This window comes from Rattus norvegicus, chromosome 2 (genome assembly GCF_036323735.1).
Source record: "Rattus norvegicus strain BN/NHsdMcwi chromosome 2, GRCr8, whole genome shotgun sequence".
Taxonomy (NCBI): domain Eukaryota; kingdom Metazoa; phylum Chordata; class Mammalia; order Rodentia; family Muridae; genus Rattus; species Rattus norvegicus.
Genome location: NC_086020.1, coordinates 187,507,379 through 187,522,018, shown reverse-complemented (window position 1 = coordinate 187,522,018; position 14,640 = coordinate 187,507,379).

Genomic DNA, 14,640 nt, shown 5'->3' with positions numbered 1-14,640 from the left:
CAGGAAGCCTAAATTCCAGTTCCTGCTCTCTGTCCATCGTCTGCAGGGCCTGCAGTATTGTACTTAACTTCCGTCCTGGTGCCTAGCGTTGCTGGAAAAACTAAAGGATCTGGTTGGAAACGGTTATGAGCTCCACCGCTCGGGGTTGGGGGCGGCTGCGGCGGCTTTCTCGCCAGTCTCAGGCTCTGGCATGGCTCCTAGCTTCCAGGTCTTACACACTCTGTAGTCCCTTCACTCAGCATCTTGCTCCTTGTGCTCTTAGATGGCGATTTCAGAAGGTTAGTGAGAAGATGCCCGTTATCCTCAGAAGCATCCTCCCCGACCCAGGCTCCTGGGGAGCCTACAGACTAGAGATGACACCGATGCTGCTGGCCTCTCAGTTCGTCTACAGAGTTTAGAAAGTTGTTGGTTATGTGTCTCCGATTCGCCCGGTGAACAGTAACTGCTCCTTCCTTAGACTCCTGGAGGCTCCTGTGTCATTCCTCAGCACCCAGTGCGGGACTCACCCTTCCCTCAAACCTGAGCCTTATCCTTCCTTAAAAGGCCTAGGCACCCCCGCATTGAAGTTCTTAACGTATTATGTTACTTAGTGCAGAAGCCCCTAAACCCAATTCAACAATAGTGAATTCAAATAATTCAAACCCAATTCAATTAATAGTCAGTGGTTTTAGTTAAACAAGTGACTTAGAACCACCATCGTACTAAACAGTGAACGCATTCCTTACGTTTTTATTTTACCCTAAAACTTCCCTTGAGGTTCTGCCGTGGGCCAAAGCTTTGTCTTTAGATTTCAGGACTTCCGATGGGGACCCTGGTTTTTTCATTTGTTTGGTTTGGTTTGGTTTTATTTTAGTTTTTCGAGGCAGGGTTTCACTGTGTAGCCCCGACAGTTCTGGAACTCACTCTGTAAACCAGGCTGGCCTCGAAGTCAGAGAGATCCACCTCCCAAGTGCTGGGATCAAAGGTGTGCATCTGTGGAGAACTCCGACTCTCAACTCTGTGTAAGCCCCAAGCATTGAAGTTTTCTCAACCTTTGTTCCTTGTTGTCCTCAAAGTAGAGGAATATCTGAAAGAGAATGGAGAAGCAATCAAGTTTCTCCAGATGTAGGCATGTTTTACAGCTGGCTTTCCCACACTACTGACAGCACGCCAGTTATTTTTAATTGTGTATGTGTATCGGGAGGGGATGGCGTGTGTGCATGAATACATATATATATATGTATATATATATGTATATATATATATATATATATATATATATATGAGTGCAAGGGTCCCAGCAGGCCAGAGGCCTCAGATCCTCCAGTGCTGGAGTTTCGGCTGGTTGCGAATCTGTAAACGGGTTACTGGGAACAGCTCTACTCTTCAGCGTGAGCAATCTGCTCTCTCGGCCACTGACTTTCCCATGCTAGCCCTTCAGCACCCCACCTTAAAGGCCCATCTCATACTTAAGAGTTGTAGACATGGTTTCTTCTTTGCATCTACATTTCATTATTCCAGATACATTTAATTAAATCGTGTTGTAATAACGCAAAGAGCTAGTGCTGATAGTCTGCAAACATAGACCCTGGATGAGCTTAACTCCTCCTACAGAGGACAAGTGCCCCAGGGTAACCTTTTGCTAGCAGAAGTGGCTCGGCGTGCCATGGACTTCCATATGTGCATTGAAAGAGGCAATGGGGGCCACCGATGAATCGGTCATGTGCCTTCGCTGGAGGGCGCCCCTGCTCACCACGGCTTCTGTTTCATACTTCTGCTCTGAAAGCTGAATTCCCTGAAGGTCTAACTTTCATCTCTGTAGCTTTCTCAGAGCCCAGCCTAGTGATGGGCATATATTGGACCCTTAGTGAACACGGGACTAACCAGCTAGCTAACAGGCTAAACCAAAACCCAATTTGGCTTCTCTATATCCTCTGGTAGGAATATACAAAGGTTCAAGCCACTGCACAGAAAGAGCTGGCGAATGAATTTCGGGTGCTGCTGCAAGATTAGCTCGTGTATACTCTTCGACAGTTAAATAATGTAAAGCAGATATTAAGGAGTGGATTCATGTAATATGCAATTAACCTAGGTAACTCACCAGCATAAAGTAACAACAAGGCAACGCTCGATAACATTTTATAAGGGATTAGGTATGTTCTTACATGGGGAAAAATCTGTACTTACAACACGGTGACTGACTACAAAAAGCCTCTGTGATGATTCTGTTCAGGGCCAGCCGGGTCAAGAAAAAAAAATCTCCCCTACCGAGGCTTCCTTGCAGCATCCAGTTTATTATATGCTTCTGTGGCAAAAGGAAGCATCCTGAATTGAGCACAGGAGAGAGAAGTCAGACCTGAAGGATATTAAGCTTGACAAAGACATTCTGTGGTAGATGATTGGTTGGGAAGATGGGGTGGGGGGGCTACAGTGTTGGTGATGGCAGGCAGAGCCTGTTTCCCAAAATAAAACCAGATAACACATTTGGGCTTGTCTTCAACAAATGAGCTTCAATGTGGACCAAAATATACTGAGCGAGCACAGTTGGAACATTACAGAATGTTTATGTGACCACGGGAGAAATGAGCCGAGAAAGCCTATACATATTACATACATATCACATGTACCATACACACTCATGTGTGCAGAACAGAAATGGAAGATTAGATGGGTGTGATTCTTCTCATCAAATTTCCATATTAGGGACCTGCAGACCAGTTTCAACAATGAGCTCTGGAGGACCCACCATTCCTTCAAGAGGCTGTGCAATGGCTTGTGCTCTGGAGAAACAGAAGTGGGATTAGCATTGTACGGAGTACTCTTTGGGTCCAGTCTCTATGCTTAATGAATGGTAGTTTAGCTTCCCTTGAATGTAAATTGCCACTGATTTTCTTTTTTCTATGAGACATGGTCTCACTATGTAACACTGTCTTGGAACTAACTAAACAAACAAGGCTGGCCTTGAACTCACAGAGCTCTACCTCATGAGTGCTGAGATTAGAGGTGTGCACCACCATACCCATCACCATTGCGTTGGGGGTTTTTGTCTGTTTGTTTGGTTTTTGATTTTTGTTTGTTTACAGATCTATTAAACATGCTATTGTGAAAGGAGAAAACCCACCACCAACTAAAATTACATCTATGCCGGACCTCCTTTCACTATTAGACTGTTTGAGCTCTTGATTTTAGAGCTACTAAAATGTAAAAAAAAAAAAAAAAAAAAAAAAAAAAAAAAAAAAAAGCATGTTAAAATCAGTGAAGTATGGCATTTCATTTAATCCCCTCCCAACTGCTAATCAGCGATATGTGCGGATGAAGAAAGTGAGGCTCAGAGAGGTCAAATAATTTGCCTCAAGTCAAACATCAGAGCAGACGTCAGAACTGGGCTGTGATCAAATCAACCTCCATGTCCAGGTCTTCCTCACAGCCCCATGCTACAGACTGAACCAGTAATTCCCCAGATCTCAGAGATACAGCAATGACGACGACGATGACAATGACGAAGACAACAACAGCAACAACGACAATGACAACACCCCTGACATTCTGCCAAGAGCATTTCCTTTTGGATCTGCTCCCAAGAACCCTTTCCTCTGAGGACAGTTGACCGACACCTGGGCCTGCCAGCGCTGTCTAGGGCTAGAAGGGAATTCTGAGGTCCCGGTCTGTTCTGGTTAGAGTCTGAACTCCTGGTATTAGCAGCTCCCTCTCCAAGGATCCCTACAGAATCTACGAAAGGACCAACCCCTTTGGCAGCTTCATTTTCATCTGCCCCAGCGTTTGTGAGATGACTCTGACTCTGTTTGTGAGACGCACAGTCAGCCTCATCCATATTAGCAATACCTGACGCCTCCTATGTTTGGGAATGGTTGTGAGGTCCTCTTAGGACTCCCTCTCTCTGGGTGTTGATCTCTAAGTTCCTCTCAGGCTGTGTGTGTGGTGTAAAATCTGCTTTCTCACTGGCCGTTGTACCAATGCTATCCGTACTGGGCTCCGTTGGAGTGAGCACTGTCACCTCACTAACCCTGAGTACACGCTTCCCTTGGTGCAGCCTGGGAGTGTACTTGCTTTTCCCCAGCATCCCCTCTGAATGTGTAATGCCTGCTCCCCTGGGTGGGTGAGCTTCCCTGTGTCTCTGTGTCTTTCTTTAACTCTGTCCACATGCCATTATGTAGGCAATTTGGACTTTAGTAATTTATATGTTAGATTTAAGTTGTTTCTTCTGCTCTTCTCAATTTTGAAATTAATTTTTGTGAGGATTGACATTTTATTTATTTTTGATTTTGTGTGTGTGTGCATGCACACACACGAGCACATACGCACGCGTGCGTGTGTGCACATGTGAGAGTGTACACGAGTACATATGGGCACGTTGAGTGTAGGTAACTGAAGAGGCCAGAGTGTTCTGGTCTCCTGGAGCTGGAGTTAGAAGTGATCGCAACTCTCGTGTGGGTTCTGGGAATCAGGCTCAGGCCCTCTTTGAGAGACATATCCTCTCTTAACCACCAAACCCCAGATTTGACATTTTAAGAGTTGTTGTGGTGGGTTTTTCTTGCTTGCTTTTGATAGCTATGTTTCCAATTTTGTAGCATTTTTTTAAAAAAAATATTTTTAGTTAATTTTTATTTTGTGTGTATGAATGTCTTGCCTCTCTCTCTCTCTCTCTCTCTCTCTCTCTCTCTGTGTGTGTGTGTGTGTGTGTGTGTGTGTACATGCGCGCACACACCACATGTGAGCCTAACCCTCGAGGAAGCCAGAAGAGCATGTGAGATCCTGGAACTGGAGTTACCGACAATTTGAGTCATCATGCAGCACTGGGAATCAAACCAGGGTCTTCTGGAAGAGCAGCCAGTACTTTTAACTCCTGGGCCATCTCTCCAGCTACCAATTTCATAGTGTTCTTTTTTTTTTAAAGATTTATTCATTTATTATATATAAGTACACTGTAGCTGTCTTCAGATACACCAGAAGAGGGCATTGGATCTCTTTACAGATGGTTGTGAGCCACCATGTGGTTGCTGGGAATTGAACTCAGGACCTCTGGAAGAGCAGTCGGGTGCTCTTAACCGCTGAGCCATCTCTCCAGCCCCATAGTGTTCTTAAATGAGATTTTTTTTTTAATTCTGCCAGCAGTTTAAGTGTCAGCTTTGTAATGAGATGCTTAGCAAAAGATCATTCCTGATTTTATCCTCTAATGACCTGTCCACAAATCTATAACTTTAACCAAATCATTGCTGTTCAAACAGAACAGGGTGGGCTTGGGATGTAATAAGAAACCCTGTAGGGGCTAATTGACCAGATCACCTGATTCGCCTGTCATTCAATGTTGCCCCACAGTTCTCTAACCAGTGTGAAAGAACGACAGGTATTTTACATCTCACGTGCCTCTGTAACCGGTTTGAAGCCTGCGTGTGTGCACCGGGTTTAGCTAGATGACATAGATCTCTCAGAACCAACCCTATTTCCCAAATGGTAGGAGAGTACTTCCAACCCGAGTGTTGCCATAGAGAGGTACACTCTTCTACCTTCCCTCAGAGAATCAAAGGCAAGACAGCAGTCACCTCATTCACCTATAAGAACAGAAGCCAATACTCACCTTCCTGATGATATCTCAGAGATACAAAAATTGTAAAATATTTCTTGAAAAAGATTATTGTGGTGATTCCTGGGCCGTGGAATGATAGTTGAACCTGAAAACCCAGAAATTAGGCCGGGCATGGTGGTGCATGCCTTTAATTTTAGCACTTGGGAGGAGGAGGCAGGCAGATCTCTGTGAGTTCAAGGCCAGCCTGGTCTACATTATGAATTCCAGAACAGCCAGTGCTATATAGCGAGACCCTGTCTTAACAAACAAAAACAAAAGCAAAGAGCCGCAGAAATTAGGACCCAGAGAAGAACCTGTCAGAAATCCGGTTACTAAACTTTTGGAAATAAATACATCTTCCTATACATACTCGGTGGGAGCCTTCTAGAAATGAGTCAGGAAGGGTGTCCTTCACCAAGTAATGCTGATTAAACTGCAAAATTCGGAATAAGTCACTGGTGTGAAATCAGAGAAATGAAAACGGATGTAAGCACATAAATTCCATCTATTGCATCAAGCTCGGTCGGCAAGAGAGAGAGTCGGCATAGATGGGAGCCCAAGGTGAGACATCTCGTGCCTGGGAATTATCAGCCACCAGGCTGCTCCTCAGAAGGAATTATCCTGGGATGATCTTTATCTCCTGGAATGAATATTACACGCTTTTAAAAAGGAGTAATAACAAGGAGCTCTTACCCCATCGGTTCTTTAAGGGTCGCAGACATAATTAATAACAGGTGGCTTGCAGCTAAACAATGTACTAGAAGCATGCGTGATTTCGAAGGCAACAGGAGAGTTACTGTCTCATTCATAAGAGTCCAGGTCCGTGCATACAGTGAAGGATGGCCAACCAGGAAAGCTGTCGGTCTGCCACGGGGGATGCCGTGCCAGTCCTGTGTGTACACAGAAGTCTTTGCCCTGTGAGGTTCATTGCCACCTTTCCTCCTAAGTGAAGTCACTTAAGATAAATGAGCTCTGTAGCTCCATTGATTGAGGTAAACCCCAGGCTTTCAGGAATGCTAACACAAGACTGAAGAATCAGAGAATTAGCTGAAACTTTTAATTTTTTTTAATCTGAAAAGGATTTGCTTGACTCAAATTAATTTCTGAGGGAAATGTTTTTGTTTTACTCTTTTTTTTTTAATTCAATGCGAGTACTCTGCTGCACATACATCTACAGGCCGGAAGAGGGTGTCAGATCCCCAGAGGGTTGTGAGCCACCATGTGGTTGCTGGGAATTGAACTCAGGACCTCCGGAAGAGCAGCAGGCAATGCTCTTATCTGCTCAGCCAACTCACCAGTCCCAGAAAATGGTTTTACATCATTCCCCACAAACCCATCACATTGGGGTTGAAGTACATAAGTAGCAGGAGCCACAGACACTGAATCTGAGTCCTAGGGCACTGTGTATAATTCTCGGCAACTCGAGTGACCTGTTCTGATAGCCACTCCTCGGAAACAATGGAGAACTCTCTCCATGATTATTTGTGTTTCCACAGAGCTCTGAGGCTTAAAATGTTTCCCCCTTTCATTCCCTCTTATGATCATTCACGGTCTTCTAAAATTGTCAAATTGAGCCAAGCGGCCCAAAAGATGAGTTTTAGGATCTATTTGTCTATCCTCCCATTTGGCGTGTGTTTATCCAGGACCTCCCGAAAGCCACACTCTAATAGGTACTGACAGGCAGGACGAGTGACTCTGATTCTGTCCCCAAGCTCAGTAAGCTGATTCAGGAGAGGTGTTAGACATGCACACAGACAGCTATGACACCAGGAAGAATACAACGAGTGCTTTAAACAGGTTCAGGTAAGAATCCTTTGGGAGGTCCACATATGATCAAGCGAGAGTAGAGAAAGTGTCCAGGAGAGATGGTGTCACTGAGCTCCGGGGATGCATAGCCTAGAATGCCGACAGCTGTAATTGGAAGTGTCGATGCAGAGCTAGAAAACAGCGGAAGGACAAACAAGTCACGCTCAAGAAGCACCAGTCACTCCAGGATGAGCATCAGTAAGTGGAGAGAGAAGTGGACAGACTGATATGGGGATCTATTCGTCCAGGCTCCTCAGCGCAGGGTTAGAGAGGTGTGGTTTGGTTTCCTGGGTGCTGGAGAGCTATTGACAGTTCTTGAGCAGGAGAGACGACTCAAGCAACCCTTTCTTTATTCAAGGGCTAGACTCAGGCTGCTGGCTGTACAGGGGAGAGGCTGCACTCGGTAAACACTGTTGAGGTACTCCTGAGCTCCAGCAACAGATTGCTCGAGGGCGGGAGAGAGACGCAGGCAGGTAGGTTAGTGGCGGCTGGCGATGCTCTCCGGAGAATACAGCCGAGCACTTGTGCACACACGTGAGTCTGGACACAGGGTGGCTGGATTAAGAGTAATCTTTTTAAAAGGCAGAGTCAATCTCATTGTTCTCCTGCTTAATGTCCAAATGGCCCTCCCTGCATTTAGAACAAAACCCAAACTCCTTCCCACAGCCTAGCATAAACCCAACATAACCTAGCCTGGCTTTGCTCTCGCCTCATCTTTTAACCCTCTGTGTTACAACTCCAACCCTTCAAACCCTTTCAGTCCCTCAAAGGCACCGAGTTCGTTTCTGCCTCTAGTCTTTCGCCTGTCTCATACTCTCTGTCCATAGCATTCTGCCCTCAGAGCTCCTTGGGGCAGGCAGGGCTTTTCTTAGTCAGGTCCCCACTGTCACCTCTTCTGAGAGGCCTTTCCTAACATACCACACATTGTGGAATCCACTGGTCACAGACGGTCTGCCGGATGGTCCCCCCTTCTATTATTTCCCCAGAATCACCCTATAAAATCTGTAGTAGGTCAGCATTTAAGAGCATTAAGTCCCTGCTCTTCCAGGGGACTTGGATTCAATCCTCAGTACCCGCGTGGCAGCTCACAACTGTCTGTAACTCCAGTGTCCGAAAGAGACCTCACACTCTTTCTGGCTTCCATAGATGAGGAGTGCACAGGATGGACAGACATACATTCAGGCCAAACCTTCATGCACATGAAATGAAAATAACTAAAATCACAAAACAAGCAACAGCAACAACGGGAGGGAAAAAAACCACATAACATAGCACATTCCTGGTACTCGACCAGACAAGACGGTGCTGTCTGTCAGGGAGTCCGGCTTTGCATGTGAGTGCACGTAATACTCAGGTAAACTAGGCAAAAAGTACGTGGATAAGTAGGGCTAGAACTTGGGAAGGAGGCAGGCAGGGGGCGGGCGTGGAGGACAAAGTCTGACGTCACTGGGCAGAGAGATGAAAAGTCAGGAGAAAGCCGCCCCGCCTGCCGGGTCCCTGATGCTATCAGCCCCTCCTGCGGGTCCCGCCTGCCGGGTCCCTGATGCTATCAGCCCCTCCTGCGGGTCCCGGATCCCGGATCTCAGCTGCAGCTGTTTAAAGCCCACAGAGGATTCATCCACCTTCACCTTCCACACCCAAGCAAAAGCCCCCTTGTCCACTCACGTGCACTGTGCCCCGGGGTTTCCCAGTGCCTCTCCATCAATGTCTCCAACCACCATCTAAGACTGGAAGAAAATGATCCCCTGATTTTGCAGAAGAGGAAACTGAGACTCGGACATATTAAATCATCTGAAGGGTGTCAGGTCTGGTGCTCAAGTTTAGCCTGAGTGGCCCCAGAATGCGTACTCAAGCACTTTGTAGGGTGTTCAGGGGGTAGGGTGGGGGATTGGCTCTTCTTTTTGGTGGGACCATGACTTTTGGAAACAACCAGAAGCTCTGGTACACAGTCTGGCTTTGTGATCTCAAAGGGGTCCTGACTGAAGAGCCAGACAAAGGCACACAGGCAATGCTGGGTTTGCTCTGTGAGGAGCAGCATGTAGTGGAAGCTTAATTTTTTTCCCTCCCTTCCTGCTCTCCTAAGAGACAAAACCAATTCTTGATTTCTTCAGGCTTCTGTTATCTGTCAGAAAGCTCCCACATCCCGTGCCTTTCCTCGTGTTTCCTATTCTTATATTTAAGCATATTTTATAACATGTTGCCATTTCCACAGTGACGGGCTGCAGGGGCTGGGAGTGTGGTAGGCTGCTTAGGAGTTACCTCGTCTGTGAAAGGAACTGGAGAAAAATGAAGTCTAGAGCTTGGTTCAAAACATTCCTACCCCACTCTTTGAAGTCTGTGGCCTTAGGCAAATACCGGAGTCTAGATTTTTCTCATTGTAAAATGAGAAACTGTTGTGCCGTTTCCTACATCACAGAGCCTTGCAGATGCTCAAACCACACCCATGAAAGACCTCTGCAGAGCATAAAGTTATAGTTTCCAAGAACCTGTTATCACTGTCTTCATCACAAGACACTTGACATCGCAAGTGTCCTCTTTAGAAGACCTAAAACAGACATTTCGGCCTATTCGGAATTACCTAAATCAAACCCATGCCTCTCTTCTCTCCTTAGAAACAGTTCTCAACCCTTGGCGTTACCCTTTGCTCAGTGTACCTGGTGTCCCGCTTAAACAAAGTTGATGTTTGCCCTGACTGGTGTGGTAGTCTCTGGCCACCCATAATCATTTATGTAAAATAATTAGGATAAAATTAAATATTAACGATCAATATCTTAGTCACATTGTTCTCATTTTAAACACTTAAATAGTCTAATGTGGTCAGTGGCTACCCTATTGGATGGCACATATAGGGAAATACGTCCATGTTTGTGGAAAGAAAGTTCTGTTAGGCAGAACCTTTCCATTTTTTTGTGAGCTGATAGCTATCATAGAACCTAGTATGCGTCCTCCTCAGTTAACCTAGACCTTCCACTCTCTTCTCATTGGCTACTTTTTCTCACTCCTGTCATAAAATACTGAAATAAAGCAACTTGAAGAAGGGCTGTTTGAGGGGACAATATCCATAAGAGTGGGGAAGGTGTGGCAGCTGGAGTGTGAGAGGCAGGGCACAGTACCCTGCAGTGAGGAAGCAGACACGTGCGTGCGTGCGTGCGTGTGTACTTGCGAGTTTCCTTCTTCTGGGACCTCAAGGACAGCGTCACTCACATTCACAGTGGGTCGTCCCTTTCCAGTTAACCCTTTCTGGAAACACCCTCACAGAGGCACACCCACAAGTAGGTCTTGCAGTTCACTCTGTAGTTCCAGCTGACTCCCACTGAAATTGACTCTCACGATCAACCATCAGGACTTAAGGCTAAACCACAGAACGGCAAGGGTGGGAAGACATTAGCCACCATCTTCCAAGACTCTGACTTTTTTAACATGAGGAGACATAAGCCCTAAGTGATGAGTTTGCCTGCTGCAGCCCACTGCTGTTCTCAGGGTCTCAGAGTGGGTGCAGAGGCTTCTGTCCCTCTTACTGGACTCCCGATGCCATCAGCTCAGGAAGAAATGTTGCCTGAGACACAATTCTCACTCAGGCTGCCCGCTCTGCCAGAGGGCTTCATTCCTCACTCCTGGCCACACATAGCCACTAAGCTCTTACTATGTCACCATGGAGACAGGCCGGTAGGTGAACTCTCGCCTGGGCACCTCTGTGCGGTCACTTGTGCCCTTCTAGACTGGCTGCTTAGACAACTGCAGGTTTTAGTGGCTCAGAGCTGGAATAAATTCCCCAGGCACAGCTCCATCTCCTGAGATTGGCCTTGCTCCTCTCCACACATAAGTTCAATCCATAAAATAGGGAATCGTGATGTAAAATGCCAGGAAGTTTGGGGTGGGATCGTTGTCCTATCCTGTGAGTCAGGATCACATCTAATGTGGATATAAAAGGCTTTTGTACTGAGGTCTCGAGCATCCTTCTGAGTAGACCACTTTCTGTTCCGATCCTCATCAACTGCTGGATGTTCCTAGATAACCCAACGTAACACTTGCGATTACTTTCAGTTGCTAAAATCTCACATTAGTGTTTCTTAATCCAGCGCTTTAGACCGCTCGGCCACGCTACCTTGATCACATTAGTGTTTCTTAAAACCTCTTACCCCTAAAAGTAATCCTCACTGAGAGTCCACAATCAAATGACCAGTGTACTAGGAGCAATAAAGGGATCAGAGCCAGACACGGTGGCTCTTGGGAGGCAGAGGCAGGCAGATCTTTGTGAATCAGGACAGTCTGGTTTGTATAGCCAAGTTCCAGAACTACATAGAGAGACTGTGTCTCAAAAGTAAACAAATAGAAAACAAAAATAAAATGACATAAAAGTCTGTCATGAAGACACTGAGTGTCTGGTTGGTATAAAACCACATCAAGCACTAACAGCTCTCAACACATTAAGTAGCAGATATGCCGGAAACATGACTGTTTGCTTACTCTAGCCTTCCACCATCTATCTGGACTGACTGCCTGTGGGACCCATTCTTCACAGAAAACTGGATGGTGGGGCCTGAAGGAGATTAACTGATTACTTGAGGATGAAATATATGTGCAGGCAGAGTTGAGTCCAGGTTTTGGGGAGAGCTATTTTATTCAGGTGGGGAAGGAGGCTCCAAAAGAAAAAAAAGTTAAACTTCCTTGGGTGAGGTTCCTCAGAAGGAGCCCATGAAGGCGACAGGCTCTGAAGAGTGACACGGGTTACCTTCCTTTCTGTGAGTTCTGTGGTGGTGACACAGAAAAGCTACACAAAGATTTCGGATACCCGAGGCTATTGCATCAGAATGGCCTCATTACCTCATCTTCTATGGGGTACCGTAAATCAGGCCTCGTGGGAAACGGAGGCCTCCAAGGATGCCGAGAGCCTCTTCCTTAGCGGGAAGAATTTCCACTTCTGCATGGATGATGCTTAGAGCTTTATCTCACTACACAAGGGACGATATACGTTTTATTTTTATAGTGTGTGTGTGTGTGTGTATGTGTGTGTGTGTGTGCGAGCGTGTGCGCGTGCAGGTGCCCAAGTTAAGAACTGACTGATATAGGTGCTGGGAACAAAACTCTGGTCCTCTGTAAGAAGTTAACCACGGAGCCTCTCCATACCCTCCATCCATCCCAGCCCCAGCCCCATATTTCTCTCGTTTTTCCCAAAAAAGCAAACTGCTCCTAGCCTTCCATCTCTTGACACCCACCAACCCCAACAAGCGGATTTTTGAAACCCGTTGGCTGTGGTAATGAGTTCTTATGAAGGAGAACTCATGGACGGTGTGGAATCTGGGCAATCTTATTTTGCAGGGAAGCGTTTTGCTCGTGCTTAACTTCCTGAGCCGAAGCTTATTATTATTGCTCCCACTGCAGCCGCGGCAACATCCGTAGGTTTGGGAAGAGCCTTCTCCACCCTGGCCTGTTTTCCAGAAGCATAGATAACTTCCAACATATCCTAATTGAGCTGACATTTCACACATATTTGGTCTATGCCTAAGGGAAATTTAGGAGGGAGAGACAAAATGGAATCCATTCATTCATTTCTGAGTCAAGTAAAAGCCATGAGAAAAACATTTCACTTAAAAGAAAGAAATGCTCGACAATTAATGGTCCACAACTCTTTTTTTTTTTTTAAAGCATCAAGGCTGTCCTATAACTGATCCTTTATGAGAGAATTAATGCCTAACTCTGGGGGGAAAAGGAAAGTGTGTAGGGAAATAATGAGACCAGAAGTGAAAGCAGGTAGTGTTCTTGCCCCGGGAGCACCCCACCCCCACCCAGCAATCTCAGGAGCCAATCTCCTCCTTTTAAGGCAGCAGTCCCTTATCTGCTGAAGTGGAGTGCTGGTGACCCAGCAGGTCCATCTGCCTGTTTTCTCAACTTCTGGATATCTGTTTCTGATTTAAGGTCCCACGTAGTTCTGACGAGCGCACTTTGGGAAAGTATGTGCAAGTCACAGACACATAGAACCATCGGTGACCTCCTGCATGCTCCTCTCTGTGGCTGAGCTCGAGGCCCTTACCTAAGCATGCGCTTGCACATCAAGCTTTAGATGTGCTAATGACTCCACTGCCCCAGACAGTGCCTTATCTTTGTAGAGCTTGGCTGTCTCCTCCAGACCTATTCTCCTAGACCTCTGTCATAGGATGGCTCTGCCTAAGGGCAAAGCATCGTCTCTGGAGACAGGTTGCCTCAAGAAACTTAAGACACAAGAGGGTAAAGTCCTCCTTATAAGGGCCTTTTTTCTGAGAGGGGAAGAGAAGAAAGACCAGGCCTGGTGGTGATGGCTGGTGAAGCCTGTGGCTGGAAACATCCAGCCAGACTTAGTACATCCAGCCAGACTTAGTACATCCAGCCAGACTTAGTACATCCAGCCAGACTTAGTACATCCAGCCAGACTTAGTACATCCAGCCAGACTTAGTAATCCAGCTAGACTTAGTACATCCAGCCAGACTTAGTAATCCAGCTAGACTTAGTACGTCCAGCCAGACTTAGTTTCGGCAGACCGTTACTGCTTTCTGCATCAGGTGTTATGTTCAACGAGGTGTCTGCCTGGAGACACCAATTTCAGAGCCATCTGTGGTTGAGCAGCAAGGGAAGCTTTGCAAAACCACCCACAGAGAACGTGTTGAATGAAAAGAAAGTCTTAGGGTGGAATTTGGGAAATCCTTGATATTTAATTTAAAAGGCAGAAGCAGAGAAAAGGTGAAAGAGGGGAGGGGGAAAAAAAGTTAGTGTCCCTGAAGGCATTGAGGAGTCAATGACGCAAACCTTCCGAAGAATCCAGGCAAGATGCAGGCTGGAAGATGTAGGCTGGAAGGCAGACAAGATGTAGGCATGATGTAGGCTGGAAAGTACCTCATAGGTTTGCCTGAAGCCATTTGTTTCTTTAGCCAAACGAGTTTCTAAGGAGTAGAGTGGGTGTGGTTCAGAATGAGCCTCTTCTAGTGCTGGGACTACACTTCCCAGTTCTTGCCTGTAGCTTCCCTGGATGCCTGGTGGTGCTCGCTCTACGTTTTGGTCCTCGTCTCTCCACCTCATCCACATTCAGTGAGCACATCACTCACTGGCTTCTAACCCCTGACTCCTTTACTCTCTCCGGATTTCCTTGTAGCCTTTACCACTGTTTGGTTTTTCTAGCTGCTCGCCTCTCTAGACTTCCAGACCCCTCGAGGTGATCCCCGGGCACTCCAACCTCTCTGTCTCACCAGACATCTTCAGCAAAGAATAAACAAGCAAATCAAAACAAAACTAAACTAAA